Source organism: Micropterus dolomieu, linkage group LG14 (assembly GCF_021292245.1).
Source record: "Micropterus dolomieu isolate WLL.071019.BEF.003 ecotype Adirondacks linkage group LG14, ASM2129224v1, whole genome shotgun sequence".
Lineage (NCBI taxonomy): Eukaryota > Metazoa > Chordata > Actinopteri > Centrarchiformes > Centrarchidae > Micropterus > Micropterus dolomieu.
In genome coordinates, this window is record NC_060163.1 from 6,689,541 (window position 1) to 6,706,355 (window position 16,815).

The following is a 16,815-nucleotide window of genomic DNA, read 5'->3' on the forward strand; positions in this document are numbered from 1 at the left end:
CCCCCCCCCCTTCCTGGGCTGTGTGCTCAGCTCCCTCTTGTTCACGCTGTACACCCACGTCTGCATCCCTTGACATGGAGAAAACTCTGTTATCTCCATGTTTTGCTGACCATCATTGTCCAGATTTCAAACTACGATGAGATGTTATACAGTGTCATGACTCCTGCATCTGACACCTGAGTTTGAGACTGAGTGTGTTTTGATTTGTTTTTTCCCTTTGGGTGAGTGAGGCGTGCTTAGTGTGTTTTTTGTTTGGTCCGTTTTTCTCTCTCCCCTCCTCTCAGTTATTGAGTCCTAGGTGCGTCTGGCTTCCTGGGTTGGCACAAGCTGCACCTGCTGGCAATCACACACCTGTTCCTGATCAGCCATCCCCACCTCTTCTTAAGGAGTGGCCAGACATCCGTCCCTTGCCGGATTGTTAAGTCGTGTGCCGTAGGTTAAGCCTTAACGTCGAGCTCCGTGCCTGTTTTTGTCAAAGTAACCTGTTTGCATTAACTAATTCCTGTCTCCTTGTCTCCAGATTGTCCGTTCTACCTGCTCAGCCTGCCTACCAGTTCCTAACCCCCGGAGCCGCTCATGGATCCAACCCTTCCAGCCAGCCACGCCAGCCTCAGTCCTCACTCCCCTACTGCTTAGAAGGAAACTCCCTGTGACCTCACCCAGCCTGAGTTTACACCCACTCTACCTTCGTCAATAAACTGTTCAAACAACTGCTTTGTCACCTGGTCTGCATCTAGGTTCTAGCATATTCCTGACATACAGGAGGAAATCACCAATCCTGCAGTGGGTGCACAGAGAACAACTTCAACAATATTCTGCAGAGATGCACCGATTGCATTGTTCCTAGCCAATTCCTTTTTTTTTTTTTTTTAAAAGGTCTGCCCTGCTGATTCCGATTTTCTTTCTAAAAACTATTATTGACAGCATTCCCCATTATTATAAAACAAATTACAGTGACTATTAAATAACTTTAATGTTCTCCAAACTGCAGCAGGTTGCAGGACCTTCTCTCACTTGGACACATCTTAAAGTAAAAAGAGCTCCAGGTCGAATAAAATCTAACTGAAAATAAACTGCAGACTGACTCCCAATGTTTCCCACGGAATGACTGTAAATGTAGTGATGGGGATTATATCTGTATTTTGTTTTTCAAGGAATGCATAACCCTATTTCTAATCTCACCATTTTAATTCTCCACCTTATTTTAGTGTTTACTCAGAAACTACAGTAATCTGCTCACCATGTTTTTCCCTTCAGACACACACACACACACATACACCTGTCTCACTGTAACTGTCTGCACTGTTGACTTCATTTGTCAGCAGTTTATAAGGACAACTGGCCTTTAGATTTTTTTTTACCTGTGATTTTACTTATGAGTTTCCGTTGTTTTTTTTGGTTTTGTTTGACCGTGGTACTGAATAACAGCTGTGTTCACTGTGTCTTTACCTGGTCTGTGCTTTTAAAATATTCACGTATGTGTGTGTGGCTGTGACAATAACAGTTACCGTCTGTGCCGCTGTGTGTGAAACACCATCCAGTGCAGCATGTGTGTAACGTTTAGTGTGACCAGCAGAAAATGGATATTTGACGCAGTGCCGGTCACAAGCAAAAGTTACAGAATGAAACATTTGCCTGTGTGTATATTAGTGCTGGCCAACGATTAAAATTTTTAATCGCGATTAATTGCATGATTATGCGCAAAATTGAATAACAAATTCTATCTTCTTCTGACGTCCATGTACCCATGAAACAAAATTTCAATTCATCAGCATTCACATACAGGACAATGACAAGGCAGGCAGTAATATTCAGTGGCTTCAAGAGGAATTTAGTTTCAAATGGTCTGCTAAAGGATCAAAAGATAATTTGTACTGGCATCATACCAGACCCATTTAGTTTAATAACATAGGATGAATGGAAGCAAGCAAGATTAGTTCCCACACTCATCCATTCTATCAGTTACGATCATAAAGTCAAAGTAGATGTGTAATCTGGCTTCCCTATAATGATGCTATGTTTGAAAAGCGGTGGAGGTGCTTTGCAGGTGCGGACTAACAAACGAACACTGTAAAACAGCTGCAGAGGAACTAACTACATCTAATGATGGATAATTTACCAAGTGGTATATTCAATGTAATCACCTGTTTTCAGCAGAGGATCTCCGACACAGCCACAGAGGATCTGTAACCTCACGTTGCCAGGTTTCTCATTGTCCAAGCTTACAAAGTTCTACATGAATTCCAAAAAGAATTAGCATCACGAAACACTTTGAAACCTGGATGTAGCAATCTGACTATCATAAACTGCAGCTCTGGTTAGTTAGTACAAGTTCTACAGTACTTTCATTTCTTTTAACTGGCGACAGCTCAGTGTGTGTTTACCCTTTTCAAACCAACTTTTGTACTGTATCTGAATGGAAGTGTCTAAAGAAAGCGCCTCCAATCCAAATTCACACCTTTCAGCTGACCGAGAGGTCACCAGGACTGTTATTAGTGGAGCCCTAGACACTGTAATCACCACAAAAATCCAGCTTTTCATTCACAAAGCTACAAAAATAAATGCACCCTGTATTAACCATGTGTTAAAAGTTGAGAGCGATAATGCATTCCCCTCTTTCATTCGCCTTTTTAATGAAGTCATTTGCATCCACATAAATGTATGACACTGTTTTGTTTCTCCTAGCAAATTACCGGTCACTCTGCAATCTCCTCTTCACTGATGGGCATTTTAGTCAATGGTGTTGGCCAGTTCAATGCCCCTTTCTGCTCTGACTGAACATCTGACATTTAGAAATAATCAAGGAAGGACTGCAATGAGACAGCAGGCCTTTTTCCATAATATCCCATTATACCTTGGGTAGCAGTTACCACATTAATATGCAAATACTAAACGATACTGGCAGGAGTACACATAATGTTAAATGCAGAGTGTTTCAGGAAACAAATTCAACTCTAAAACATATCTGTGTTCAGTATGTATAACCCGATGTAGCTTCACTCTAAAAATGCTAACCTCCTGACAGCATAAGTAGTTCAATAAAGCTTAAAATTGAAAAGTGAGCCCTCTCAGGACAGCTTAAACTATCATTAAGACAAAGACAGAGCAGTAAGTGACCAGGCAAGGAGGATAAATGACTCTGCACTGCAGCCAAACGCCTGAATGACTCTGTTTGTCTCCCTTGATAGATCAGAGGATCGCTTAGAAAGTGGCCAGACCCAGCAAACACCAAGTCAGACCATGTGCTGGTGTTCACACGCATATGACATCAGTCTTCCAAAGTTCTAAGTCATTGATGTTTCTAAGATTTGGTCATTGATTATTGAACTTAAAAAGGCACACCTGGCAGATAAACAAGTAAGAATTTAGAGATATATAAAACTAAAACCCTGTTTGACAATATTAGAATATACCACGCCATAGAATTCAAACCAAGCTGAAAAGCAAACCACAACACAGGAACTCTAGCTTGGTAAAAATGCTCTCTTGAACCTGTCATTGAAAACTACACAGCTAAAGCAAGACAAAAGCTGGAGAGTGGGCCAATGAGTTAATTTGTGGGCTACAACTTGGCTTGGCAAACTGGCATGATGAAACATTACATTTAGGTATTGTGTGTGGTCAATGCCAGTGATTTTTTACACCAAATAATCATCTTAAAAAGGCATAAATTGAAGCACTACAGCCGTTCTATTTGCGTTTTCTGTGCTGGATCAGCCTAAAACCTTTAAATGCTTTTCTCAGCTTCACTCTTTAGTTACTGCTCTCTGCCTTTTTAGGGCAGCACAGGTAGTCGATAATATTAAATATGTCCACCGTGTTAATGTTTGACTGCACCGTGCAACTTTCTAAGATGGCAACTGGAAGCTAAAAAGTATAATTGAGTTTATGTACCGCTTGCTAACTTTTTAACATTAAATTGTTTCACTGTGGGTCTGAGGTTACACAGACGGCACAAATTAAAAAGCGAAAGCATCAAAGAGTGAAAGATGTTTACATGCACACAGGCACCAGGTTTATTTATTCACAAACAGTAAATCAGGCATCTTGCTGTTTCGTATCGGTGTAGAAATGTTTTAAAGTTTCTTTGTGGTGACACATCATCAGTGAGAAACCATATTACTTGTTCAAACACAATGCTTTAGTGTGGAATATTCAAATTTTTTCCAAAACGGTGAAGCTTGTTTTCATGCTCATCACTTTGAAATTTTTCAGGAATCTTTCAATTGGTTGATTTAAAACAACGGCACACCAACAAGAAACTGTTAAAAAAACCACTTTCGAAGAAGTATACATAATGGTAGTTGAACATAACCTTATGAGAGCATATCACTGATTTCTTCTGTCTATCTTTCCTTAGTGAAAACAGAAAAGGTCAGCGTGGGATCTTGAAAATGGATGTGTAATGTATCCCTGCAAATACCTTGGTAAATTAGCACATTGCAGTGCTAACATATTAATAATGCAATGATTTTCCTGTTAAACACTCCCCAACAGCTGATAAAAACAGATTTGTCTGAAGCATGCTGGAGGTGTTATCCCCAAAGGCTATTTAAATCAGCGCTGGCATCTAAATGCCACTGTGCACCTGCAAATGCGCACACACTCATAGTCCTCATGTTGCTCTATTTGCAACTGTAGAAGCAAATTATAATTTCTGCATTTTTTTGTACTTCTACTTTCGGGGCTATTTTTAGTACTTTAACTTGAACTTGAATTACAGTGACTGATCTGTGTGAAGAACACCTACATGGAATTAGCAAACTGTATTGTTGTTCACTCTAACATAAAAATGAAGTAACTAATCTAATCTAATGGCAAATTATCATCTAACTATTTAGAAATGTTCTCAGAATTGTCCTTGCACTGTGTAGCCTGTACATTACTCAATGAAGACTGCAAGGGGGAAAACACAAGTAATCATGCACATACAATGCATCTGCACACATATTTATCTATCAAAATAGTGCAGTGCATTGATGTGGCATATGAGATTACATGTAAATGCTCTTGTACTTGTATAGCGCATTTCTAGTCTTTTCGACCACTCAAAGCGCATTTACACCAGTCATACACTGAGCCTAAGTGCTCGAACGGAAACTAACATTCACACTTTCATACATACAGGGGCAAATTGGGGTTCAATCGGGGTTCAGTATCTTGCCCAAGGACACTTCGACACGCCACCAGGGGGAGCCAGGGATTGAACCGCCGACCTTCCGATTAACGGCCAACCCGCTCAACACACAAACACTGAAGCAACTTTTCTGACATAGTAAAGATGTAATTTTTGATCACCAAAAATGCCCCCTTAACCGACGTAACATGAAACTGTGTGTATATATACCGTGTGTGTGCATGTGGGCTGACATCCTGCCAGATAAAAATGATGTCTCACGGTCTGGCACCCAGCTCTTAATTAATGAGTTATTAGACTGGTGGAGACTTAAGCATTGTTTTGACATTAACAACACAACACGCACACGCTTAAAAAAAGAAGCACACATCTTCTTGTGTGTAATAAGGTGTGGATCCTGTTGACATCTGAGTAGGTATGGTAATGATGATGATGATGATTATTATGTCAAGCTGACATCCTGTAAAGCAACTGGCCCGCAGACAAGATGAAAGACATGTCACAAAATTAAAGAGATTCTCCACCAAACACTGAAATCAATTGTATCTGCTGTCAAGCTGACTAAAGGTGAAAAGCTACTCCACTTTCCAAGCCTTCACTCAGCGTATATATGATACAGATCTTCAGTGGCGTATCCTTCTTAGATATTATACTATATTGAATAGTTTTAGATTTAGGGAAATATGCCTGTTTGCGTGTAGTTAGATGAGAAAATCCCCACCACTTTCACGCTTAGCTTAGCATGAAGACAAACTGTAAAATTACTGTTGCATTTTACTACGTTTTACGCATTACCAGGCTAGCTGTTTCCCCCTGCTTCCAGTCTTTGTGCTAAGCTAAGCTAACTTGCTGCTGGCTCTACTTTCATATTTAGCATACAGGCACAACACTAGTATCAATCCTCTCACTTAACTCTCTGTATATCCCAAAAGGAAAACTTTTCCTTTAAAGATACTTAAAGTCCCTCTCCTTTCAAAAATATGTTTTGCTTATTGTTACATCACTTGGATGCTTGAGCTTCACTGTGCAGTGAAACATGTGCCAAGTACGACATTAGGAGACTGTTTCGATATTCATCTGTAGAAGGGGTAAAGTTTCTCTGTGCTCCCCTTAAATCTGAGTTTAAAGGTTCCCTGTGGAGTTGATCAGCTCTCACGTGTTAGGTCTCTTGCACGTGCATAAGGACACACACGTACACATTCCGGCTGATGTTTTCTCATTATTCCACTGATCTACTGAACGGGTGGCGTCATTAATTCTTACCATGTAAAGAATAATATTAGTGCACCAACAAAGGCGGTAAAAAAGAGGACTGCAAGCTAGTAAACATGCACGCCAACAAATGTTTTATGAGGAAGGAAATGCAAATGCAACACTTTTGTTAGACCTGAAGGATAAACACTGCGTCTGGGTTAGTAACAGTGAATGCAGAGAGAAACTTTGCTTTACGTTACAAGAGAAGTCCACAGGGCACCTTTGACACGTGAACATGAAACTAGTTTGAAAGCCAATCACGGTCCAATATGCAACCTGAAACCTCCAGTGCACCTACACTGAGACATCTTGTTTTCAGCAACAATTTTTTTTATTTTTTACACATAAATAAGTTCTGGCCTTTTCAGTAAGGGATAAGGTAATAATGTCATTTGAATATTTTTTAATTCAACACCAATTATTATGAAAGCATAGTATTTTTATGTTTTAAAACATTAGGGGATCATTAAAAGCTTTTTTTGTGGATGATGTTAATCGTTCATATCCCTTTTCTTTTGGAATCTCCTATGATGTCCATCCCAACTGAACCCAAAATATTTAGTGATCTACAGTAGAAAACCTTCATTCTCTTAACTAAAACTGCCTTTCACTACGGTTCCTTTATTGATTTATTTATTCCCCCACACATTATATCTCATGCCAGTTTCATGTGTCAGACTACAGGTTCTTAACCAGGGCTTCAGGCCAAAAACAGCATAGCAGCGAGGGGATGTGTTTTTGGGGGCATGTTCTTTTAGGTATTGATGACACGATGAAGGTAAACAGTAGAATAAATTCTGGGGTCTTCTTGAAACAAAGTAGTTTGCATTAAATGTCCAACTACGTCTAATGGTCAAAATGTTTGCAGCTGTTACAAATATCCACACTCAAAAGCTGGGCGAAAAGTCACTCTGAACAGTCTTGTCTTGAAGGCATTCATGATGTTGAATTTTGAAAAGTTACAAACTGTGTCGAATGCATCCCCACCCCACCGCGACTCCAGTAGTGGAGATTTGAGTATTACATTGCGTTGGTATACCAGGGACTGGACCTTCTAAAGATATAAAGCATTTTTAGTATTCCAAACTGTAAGTACTGGATGTTGCCACAAGAGTACAGATATCGAGTGGAAGAAAAGCAATAGGCTTCATTAACCTTCCAAACCAAGAAGCTGTAGGATCTATTAAGCTGTTAACACCCAGACAGAGCTGGCAGATGTGCTAATACTGAAGGTTGATTACTTAAGCACTGCAAACTGGACTGGTGAAATGAGACACGGTGATTGTCATGAATACTGTTGCCAAATTGTCTTGTAGAGAGTTCTCATCAAAAACAATGGGGAAAGAGGTTTTCAAGGTGAGACTCAGCTGCTTGATGGCAAAGGGTGACACATTGTGCTTCTTCTATACTCACCGGACATGATGATGAACATTTGACAGGTAAAAGTCAAGACAAAAAGGCTCAGATGAAAAACATAGACATGAAAAGCACAGATTGAAGTTTGAGACACTGTTAAAATGCTCTGTTGTGAAGCAATTACATTTCTTTGATCTGCCACTTACAGCATTTCTACTTGTTGCAATGAGAAAGATGGAGAGTGATTCGAAGGAAAAGCTTGAGAAAACACGTAATGATGAAATCAAAGGAAGCACAGCCTTTTAGCAAACACACACAAATTAAATTAACCAAACACACACAAGGAATAAGATTGACATGGGCAATTAACTGTAATGCCGGCTGGAATAACTAATGAGTTTAATGAGAGTGTGTTGACATATGCAAACAAATACCCAACCCACTCAGGTTTTTTTACTTAAAAACACACCCTGGTCAGTATTAAGTCCTGTGTGTTTCTGGAGGTCCTACATATTTCCCACTCATTGTAGAAAGTTTAGTTTGTTCACCATTGTTGCCGTTCACAGTGTTTCCCACAAGATTTTAAGAGACTATGGTGGGTGGGCCTTGAACCCTCTCACCGTGGGGTCCGGGGGCATGCCCCCCCTTAAGAAAGTTTTGTACATTTTAAAGTTAAATGCATTAATTTGGTGCAAAATTAAGAAGCAATCTATGAAAAACTTGGTACGCTTGTAAACAATGTATAGCCATAAATGGCGATGAAACAGCAACAAAAGTCAACAAATGTTTTCCCAAAAACCCTAAATCAAAGAACAGAAGATAGAATAAGTAATTTCCCTAACATTCTATTGTTGTTTTTTTAACTTTTATTGGACACATGTAATATGTTTTATACTGTCTTTTTATAATACTTTTTTAATACTTTCTGTGAATATAATCCAATTAGGGTATGCACTGATGTCACTTCCCCTTCCGGACTGAGTGGCAAAACATCTGCTACCATGGCTGTGTTTAACAAACTGGGAGTAAATAAAGTGATTATTTGCTCAAATTAAAGGCAGTCGTGCTTACCAAAGAACCAGCGGTCCAGCGCTTTCCCATTTTAGATGTGTTGTTTGTGTTTTAGCTGATTCAAGCTAACACTGCCGCTTGTCTTTCTGCCACTCAGTGACTGTAACTGCTTTCTGTGACATCATGCACATACCCTCTATCAGGGCCGTTAAATAAATCTTATTTAACGGCCCTGCCCTCTATACAGACACCTTATTTTGAAAATCGTGCGTTGCGTGTATCCTCGCGCTAAATTTAATAGTCCAACTAGAGCCCGAACTTGATAATTAATGTTGTAAGTGGTTCTCGTACGGCGTAACATGAAGACTTCACAGCCTCTCTTCAGGTAGGCCTCTCATACTGCAATACTTGTCTTTGTAAAGAGGGAAACTGACAGGATAAAGTCGATAACCTGCTAACCTGCCTGTCAGCTCGCACTGGATTTACCATGAAGGCTTTAATACATGTGCACTCCATATGTAGGCGTGGCTAGCTTAATCGCCTTCTCACAAACGAGTGACAGAAACAGGCCGTTAACGTTACCGTAGTTACCTCAAAAGAAAAGTGGTTGTCTCGAGTCGGAGGCCAAAGTGTCTGAACGTGCGAGCTTACAGTAGTGCGGAGCAGCGCCCATAAAACACAACGTTAGAGGTCTGTAATAGTATATTATGAGATGTAAAAATATTTTCCGGTTCATTTTGAAACTATGGCGGGCCGCCATGGTCTCGTTAATTAATGGGAAACACTGCGTTTATGTTTTCGCAGAGTGATGTCTGTCCTATGGCTTTCTCTCTCACTTAAAGTGGTCATATTATGCTCATTTTCAGGTTCATCATTTTATTTAGGGGTTGTACCAGAACAGGTTTACCTGGTTTCATTTTAAAATAACCATATTTTTTGTCATACTGCACATCGCTGCAGCTCCTCTTTTCAGCCTGTGTGTTGAACGCTTTGTTTTAGCTATGGAGTGATGCATCTTACTTCTACAAGATTTTGTTGGGAGTTGCACATGCTCAGTACCTAGTTAAGGACTAATAGCCAATCAGAAGCAGAGTAGGGCTGGTCCTGAAAAGCCTGTAAACACGGCTTCGGTTCAGCTGTATTTGTTCCGCTTACTAGCTTGGCAACATGGACTGGAGCAAGAGTTTCAGAGTGGTGAGTTATTAATCTGTAACACATATCTTTCATCCATCAAGTTTTAACTGAGCTCTGTCTCTACATCACAGTTACAACTTTATGTCCATTGACTGCCTGGAGGGTAGCTAGTGTCTGGAAGGGAGATGGGAGGCAGCAGGCGGATATCTTGTCACTGTGTGCTGCAGCTCAGTGCATTTTTCCACCTGTGTTTTTGAGGGCGTGTCGGACTAGCCGCTATAGCGAGGATTATGACGTCACAAGAAAGCAGAAGTAAAGGCTGGAATACAAACAAGCTGTTTTCAGGCAGTTCAGAGCAGAGTTTTTTGTGGGAGATGGGAACTCCCTTTGGGCTGGACTTTGGGCTTTTTCAATTTGCAAACCTATTACAAAAAACACAAAAAAGGTTTATAACTCAATAAAAGGAGAGGGGAAAAGCCTAAAAGCATAATAAATCCTCCTTAAATGATCAGTACTGTGTAGTATACAGATGAAATTATTTTCTTGTATCACTTATATCAGCTGCTTTTTTTTTTTTCTTTGCATTTTTATGTAAAATATACCTGACAATCATTTAAAGCAAGCGCGCTTGAATATAAATAATCAGAAATAAACCAGGGGAGCAACTGGTGTATCTGTTTACAGCGCAGCCAAACAAACCACAAACCCACCTTGATTTAATGAAGAAGTCAGTTACGGCAATTAGCCTTTTCCCATGTTGCCATGAGCAACCATAATCTAATAAATTACATTGTGCATCATTTCCTGTGAATACCTTGTGCGCGTAAAGGCAGTTTGGAACCTACACGGTATTGGTGGACCCCACCTTGAACATTTGTCTCATCACAAGATGATCTGTTAAGAGGCAGGTGGTCAGCTGGTCCCAAGTGTGCTACTGCTTTGTTATCCAACCGTAGTCACGTATCCACATGACTCTGTTGTCTCAGGCTACATCATGGTAGTATGGCTTTCAATAATACCAGCTAATATTTACCGATAAAGATTTAGTGCACAGGGCAGCTGGCCCTGGTTGTGAAGTCAGTACATCAGAGCACCATGATGACACTTAGCTGGCAGAGAGCAGTGTCTGTTGTGTGAAGCTAATATGTATAATAATAAATAACTACACACAGTAGATTATGCTTTAAAACTACTCCTGTTTTCTGCCATAATGTAAATTTTCTAGCTAACAGTGAACACACACAAAAAGACAAACTGCTTTTATTTCATGTGGATTTCCACAGCTGATCTTCCCTTGGGTAAAAGTAAGGAAGTGAATAAACCTGTATTTAATAGGCAATAAATTATAAAACTTCAAAGCATTATCTCCTAAAATGATTTGTTTTCCAAATCATAAATTATCAAAGGAGACAACAAGAAAATAATGTATATTTTTAAACAATCTTTACTTACTGTTATACTTAACAGACTATAATAGAATCACACTCGAGAATATTGTCCCGGGCCGGTATTTATCAAGCTTATCAAAGTGCCATTTTAGTCTTAAGTGCTGAGAATTCATGAAATTTACTCCTACTTTTAAACTTAAGAATAAAAGCAAGTTATCAAATTTCTCAAAGCTAAGAATCACTTTTACTCTCCCAGTTATTTAAGACAGCTCGAGATGTCTCTCAAGTAGTTGGGAGTTGCCAGTAGGGGCATGTGATGGCACTGTGGAGACAGAGACATGCGGAGAGGAGAGGAAGAATTCTGACGACGCGCAGTTAATAAGACGGGGTCGGACAGCGCAGGCATAAACTTTGTCAGCGAGTTGGTGAGGGAGGTCATCTCACCACTGAATTTACTCAGTAATGCGTTTTCAGTTAAATTGAAGGTGGTGATGACACTTCGTTTATTTGTCACAGGGCAAACGCAGCAATGCTGATGATTGTGGCCCGTCACAACCATCAATAAGCTGAATGGTCATGGAAACAATTTTAGCACTTACAGCTCCACACACTGTCACGCGTTTCATCAACTTCCCAACAACACCCCGGTAATCCGACAGAAGCAAACAGTTCATGCAAATAGCCGGCAATACAGGAGCACTAGGCGCATTGGCGCTCATATAAAGATAAATCTTTCATTTATTAATGTGTAGGCCTATATGATAATGTATTATCTTAAAAATTCTTTATTGTTAAATGTGTGTTGAATATAAACTCCTCTTAGGAATTTCACCATTCAATGTGAATTTATCTGAGAATATTCTTAAAAAAGGACATCTATTCAGTGATTGGTCCTTGGCAACATTTGCGGCACAGCAAAGTGTCGTGTAGCACTAAGACTGACGCTTAAGATTTAGTCCTACACTTCACTCAAATTAGGACTATGATGCTTGATAACTAACTTTTAAGCACAGCTTTGAGCGAAGAATTTTTTTACTCTTAAGTCAGTTCTTAGCAGTGTTCTTATGAGTAATTCTGAGCAGCTTGATAAATACGGGTCCTGGTGTATATGTGGCAGGTTATCTAATCAGGAGATGATGACATTTCATCACAAATAAATAAAAGTGAGTATTTTTATGACCACGTTTACCACCAACCTTTTTTGCAAAGTAACAGTACTTTTACTTGAGTACAGTTTTTGGCTACTATCCCCATCTCTGATAATTTCCTAATCTTCAAGAAGCTACCTAAAATCTTCTTTTTAAATCCCTCTTCACCATCTGGTCCTAACCCCTAACTATTAAGACAGGATTTTAGGTGGGATGTTTATGATTATTAATTTGTGTCTAATATTTCTTGCCCACAAAATGTTTAAATTACCTAGTTAAATTCTTGACCAGAATCTATGGCTATGCAAATATTGTGTATTTCCAAAGTTTACATACTGGAAACAAGATGAGTCCTGGTTCAATAAAAAGTCCATTCTCAGTGTACATGCACTGGAGGTTAAATACTGGGATTGTCACCATATAGAAATGTATGGAACACTAATCTGTTTAATGAAGTCTTGTTTGTTTTTTTGTATGCAGAAATGCACAAGCTAGATGAGATGTCTTTCCAATTAAAAAATTCCATGTGGAAACATATAGATAAAAACACACAGTGGTGCAAGTCTGTGAGGGATGAAAAAGGCCCCAGAGAAAAATAACAACTGAGCTACAGAGGAGCTAGGAGGAGGACACAGGGAGATTATAGTTTTATAAAATGCTTATCAATGGCTGTGCTGATTGAATAGCTAGTTATTTTCTATTTATCTATATTGTAATTATACTGTATTATTGTAATGTATTTGTGTAAAGCACAGAAAAATGCCACTGACAGATAAGCCTCGAATCCTTGAATCTCAAAACAAAATAATAAAATGTAGGTTTAGAGATTTTCTTGTCTGTACACCGTTTTCAGTTAACAATTAAATCCCTGTCTTGTCTTAACACTTCATTTGCTGCTCTAAATTACCCTTTAGAATGACACATAGAAGAGTTTCGCCTATAGGCAGTATGACCTCTGTCAAAAAAAAAAACTGACTGTTTTGATGTAACAAGCTTTGGTTAAGTTTGGGCCCAAAAACAACTTGGTTAGATCCAGGGAAACATCGTGGTCTTGTTTAAAATGAGAGAGATAGAGGATAGAGTACTTTGTGGCCATGATTTTTTGTGATTTACACGTGGCACAGGTTAAGAAACAATTGTGGTTATTGTTTTTTGTTGGAAATGGGAAACGAACAGCAGTCTCCCATGTTGAAGTCTAATGTTTTGTTTTCTATAATATCATCACCTGACTTCATCTTTATGCCCCCTTTATCCTGTCATAATTACTACAGCCGCCAGAGGTCTTTGTCCCTTAGTAGACATGATATTATGGGGCATTTGCTGAAACAACTGATTCTGTCATTTGTTATTGGGAGGAAAGTTTTTAAAAGTTATGGGAATCTCCAGGTTATGGGTTAAAAAATGCCTTACTGGTACTGTCACCCCGAGAGTCCACCAAATTTGTAAACAAATATATTTTGATAAACCCAAATGTATTTATTATAAATTAGACAACATCTCCATGTGACAGCAGTGTCCGGTTGTTAGATGAAAGGGCTGTTCTGTTTGCTTTCCACACGCTGTACCACATCAATAGTGTTCTTCTTGCGAGAATTAGCGGGGTCTTCTGGACACAAGTGTTGATATGTACATGTTGAAAAGAACCACCAACCCAAACTGTCACACAACAGATGTTGCCCTCTTCTTGTAATAGAAAGCAACTTGCCACTGATATTTGAACAAACAGAAACACATCAGTGGTGGATAATGACAAAACAAATACTCTCTGACACCCAAATGACTAGATAACAATAAAAGAGAATGGCATGTTTATGCATGACTCCAAAACACAGGCCACGTCTCTATTACACATCCTCTCGGCAACAGTAACACTATTCTAAGAAATAAATAGACTGTTCAGAATCTCCATGTCTGGGCAGATTTTACGCTAAGACCAGCATCAGCTCACAGATATTAAAAATGTGAAAGGTAGGGGGATTCAATACAAGTGATAACAGAAAATAGCTGCGTGCTGGCAAAATACAAGCTGCCATTCACTGCTGCTGAAATAACATCTTTCAGCAATGGGAAAATAATTGTCTTTCTTTTTTTTACAGATTCTTATATCATGTAAAGACTATAGAGACTCAAAGGATTGGAGGAGTGGAACTATCGCCAATCAGAGAGAGGTTTGTCAGACTCCACATGTGAAAGCCTTCTTATGCGTTTCAGCCTGACACTTCTCTAACTATGACATGCAGCAATGGATTTAGGCAGAAAAAAAAATTCTCTCTTCTTTTTATTTATTTCTATTGTTACACCTGCCTATTAGACAGTCCTGACGCATGACTGCAGGTTTTATGCCATTTGATTTAAAGGTACACCTAGAAAAACATCCTTGACCACACTTACAATACTTCATACTCACTTGGGAAAGAGACGTCTCATTGTCATGAGGTTTGAGGAACACAGTATAGCAGCTCCATATTCCACAATAATGCAGTTTTACTCATCCAAAATCCCAATTTCTGCTCTTTCTTATTCATACTAACACATCACACGTAGATACATTTAAGTTGTTACGCATACAAATCCTGTCCACTAATGGAAGTCATTGCTTTCACAGGGATCCAGCCAGCACAATGATAATAGAGAGAAGCATTTGCATACAAAGTAAGAGCCTGAGAAGAATCTCCATTAGGAATAAACACAGGTCATTTTGTTTTTGCTGCATTCAGGAGGAAAATTTCACCAGTGCTGGTATAAATAAACACGTACAAAAATGCAGTCATATGTGCAAAATGGTATTTTGGGGTCATGGTGGTTCATATTGAAAGAAAGACTGCCTAAATAGTGCCTGGAAAACACAGCTAGGTAGGAGATCGTTGATATTATTATTATATATCATATTAATATACTTGGCATTCCGTTAATTATCATGACTGCTTTAGTGTAATTGTCACTCCCTGTAAAATGAAGTAAAATGGATGTTTATTTTGCCTGGGGAAGAGCTGACAGAGCTCAACTCTGCCAGATAATTCTTTTCTAAGTTGATCCCATTCTGTCAGAGCCCCCTCTCTTCATTTCTTCCCCTGTCTTCATCAACAGATCATATTGTCCCCGTCAATTACAACTGAACACGTTTAACAAAAGTATTAGACTTCATTAATGTGAGAGCTAACTGAATTGAGCACTGAGTCAACTAAATATCCTGATTATAAACGTAACAAATAGTAACATACATCTACAGTCACATATTATAGCCTTTAGAGAAGACCAATGTGTGTGTGTGTGATATATATGCAAATATCTCTACAAACAACAGGTTTCTCCAGTTATTACTCTTGTTTGCTTTTTACATCGTTGCATTAATTATTCTCGTTGCTGATTTGTTAGATCTCGAAAGGCCTGTTCTGCCTTAAGTGTTTGATAATGTGAAATAAATTATACAAGGCAGCAACAATAAAGACAACAAGCTTTTATTGCACTAGAAAATAAGTAGGCGCAACTGAAGCAGTAACTTCTGAACCGACAGCTGATGTTTCCAGGTCACAAGAGGCTTTTCAGACATAATCATCAGCACGTGATGATGTTTGCCCTTTTTACGTTCTTTATTGAGTGACTTCTACAAATGCTGACAGCTATCGTTGCTCATAGTCTGTCCCAAATCTCTGTTTTCTTTTCTCTCTGCCTTTGAACCTCATTTTATCTATCTGCATGATAAACAGGCCACAGCATACAGCTGAAGTCAGAACTTTACACACACTTAGGTTGAAGTCATTAAAATTAATTTTTAACCACTCCACGGACTTCATGTAAACAAATTATACCTTTGGCAAGTCTGTTAGTTACATCTGCTTTGTCGTTTTTCCAACAATTGTTTAGAGGTAGATTATTCACTGTATCACACTTCCAGTGGGGCAGAACTTTACTTACACTTAGCTGACATTGCCTTTAAACAGCTTGGGAAATTCCAGATAATTATGTCATAGCTTTAGAAGCTTGTGATAGGCTAATTGACATCATTCGAGTCAATTGGACCTGTGTACCTGAGGATGTCTTCAAACTCTGTGCCTCACTGGAAAAATCAAAAGAAAAAAGACACTGGAACTCCACAGGCCTGGTTCATCCTTGGGAGCAATTTCCAAAAACCTGAAGGTATAGTAGATCAATTCATAAATCAATAAATAGATACAAAACTCTTTTCATGTCTTTAGGGAAATTACTGTCATGGATGAAGTGGTCCACTTTGTTAAAGGAAGAAAGACAAAGTAGAAGGATAAAAAGGAGGATATTTCGCAAGCCAGTCAAATTCTGTTTGTCTGTTCATCCTTTTCATTTTATTTTCCCCACAGTTTTACCATACTGCTTTCCTTAGTGGCCTATTGCTTAAATTGTTTTTTCTCAT

At 38.9% G+C, this 16,815-nt stretch overlaps 1 protein-coding gene and 1 long non-coding RNA gene across 2 annotated transcripts in view; one reads left to right on the forward strand and one right to left on the reverse strand.

Annotated features, from left to right (window-relative positions):
• The window catches only part of LOC123983455 (zinc transporter ZIP11), a 75,710-nt gene that overhangs the window by 30,407 nt on the left and 28,488 nt on the right, over positions 1 to 16,815 (reverse strand). The gene's annotated exons all lie outside the window — the stretch shown is intronic.
• On the forward strand, positions 7 to 710 carry LOC123983146. Its single transcript, XR_006828138.1, has 2 exons — positions 7 to 432; positions 521 to 710. It is a non-coding gene; the product is annotated as an uncharacterized LOC123983146 (long non-coding RNA).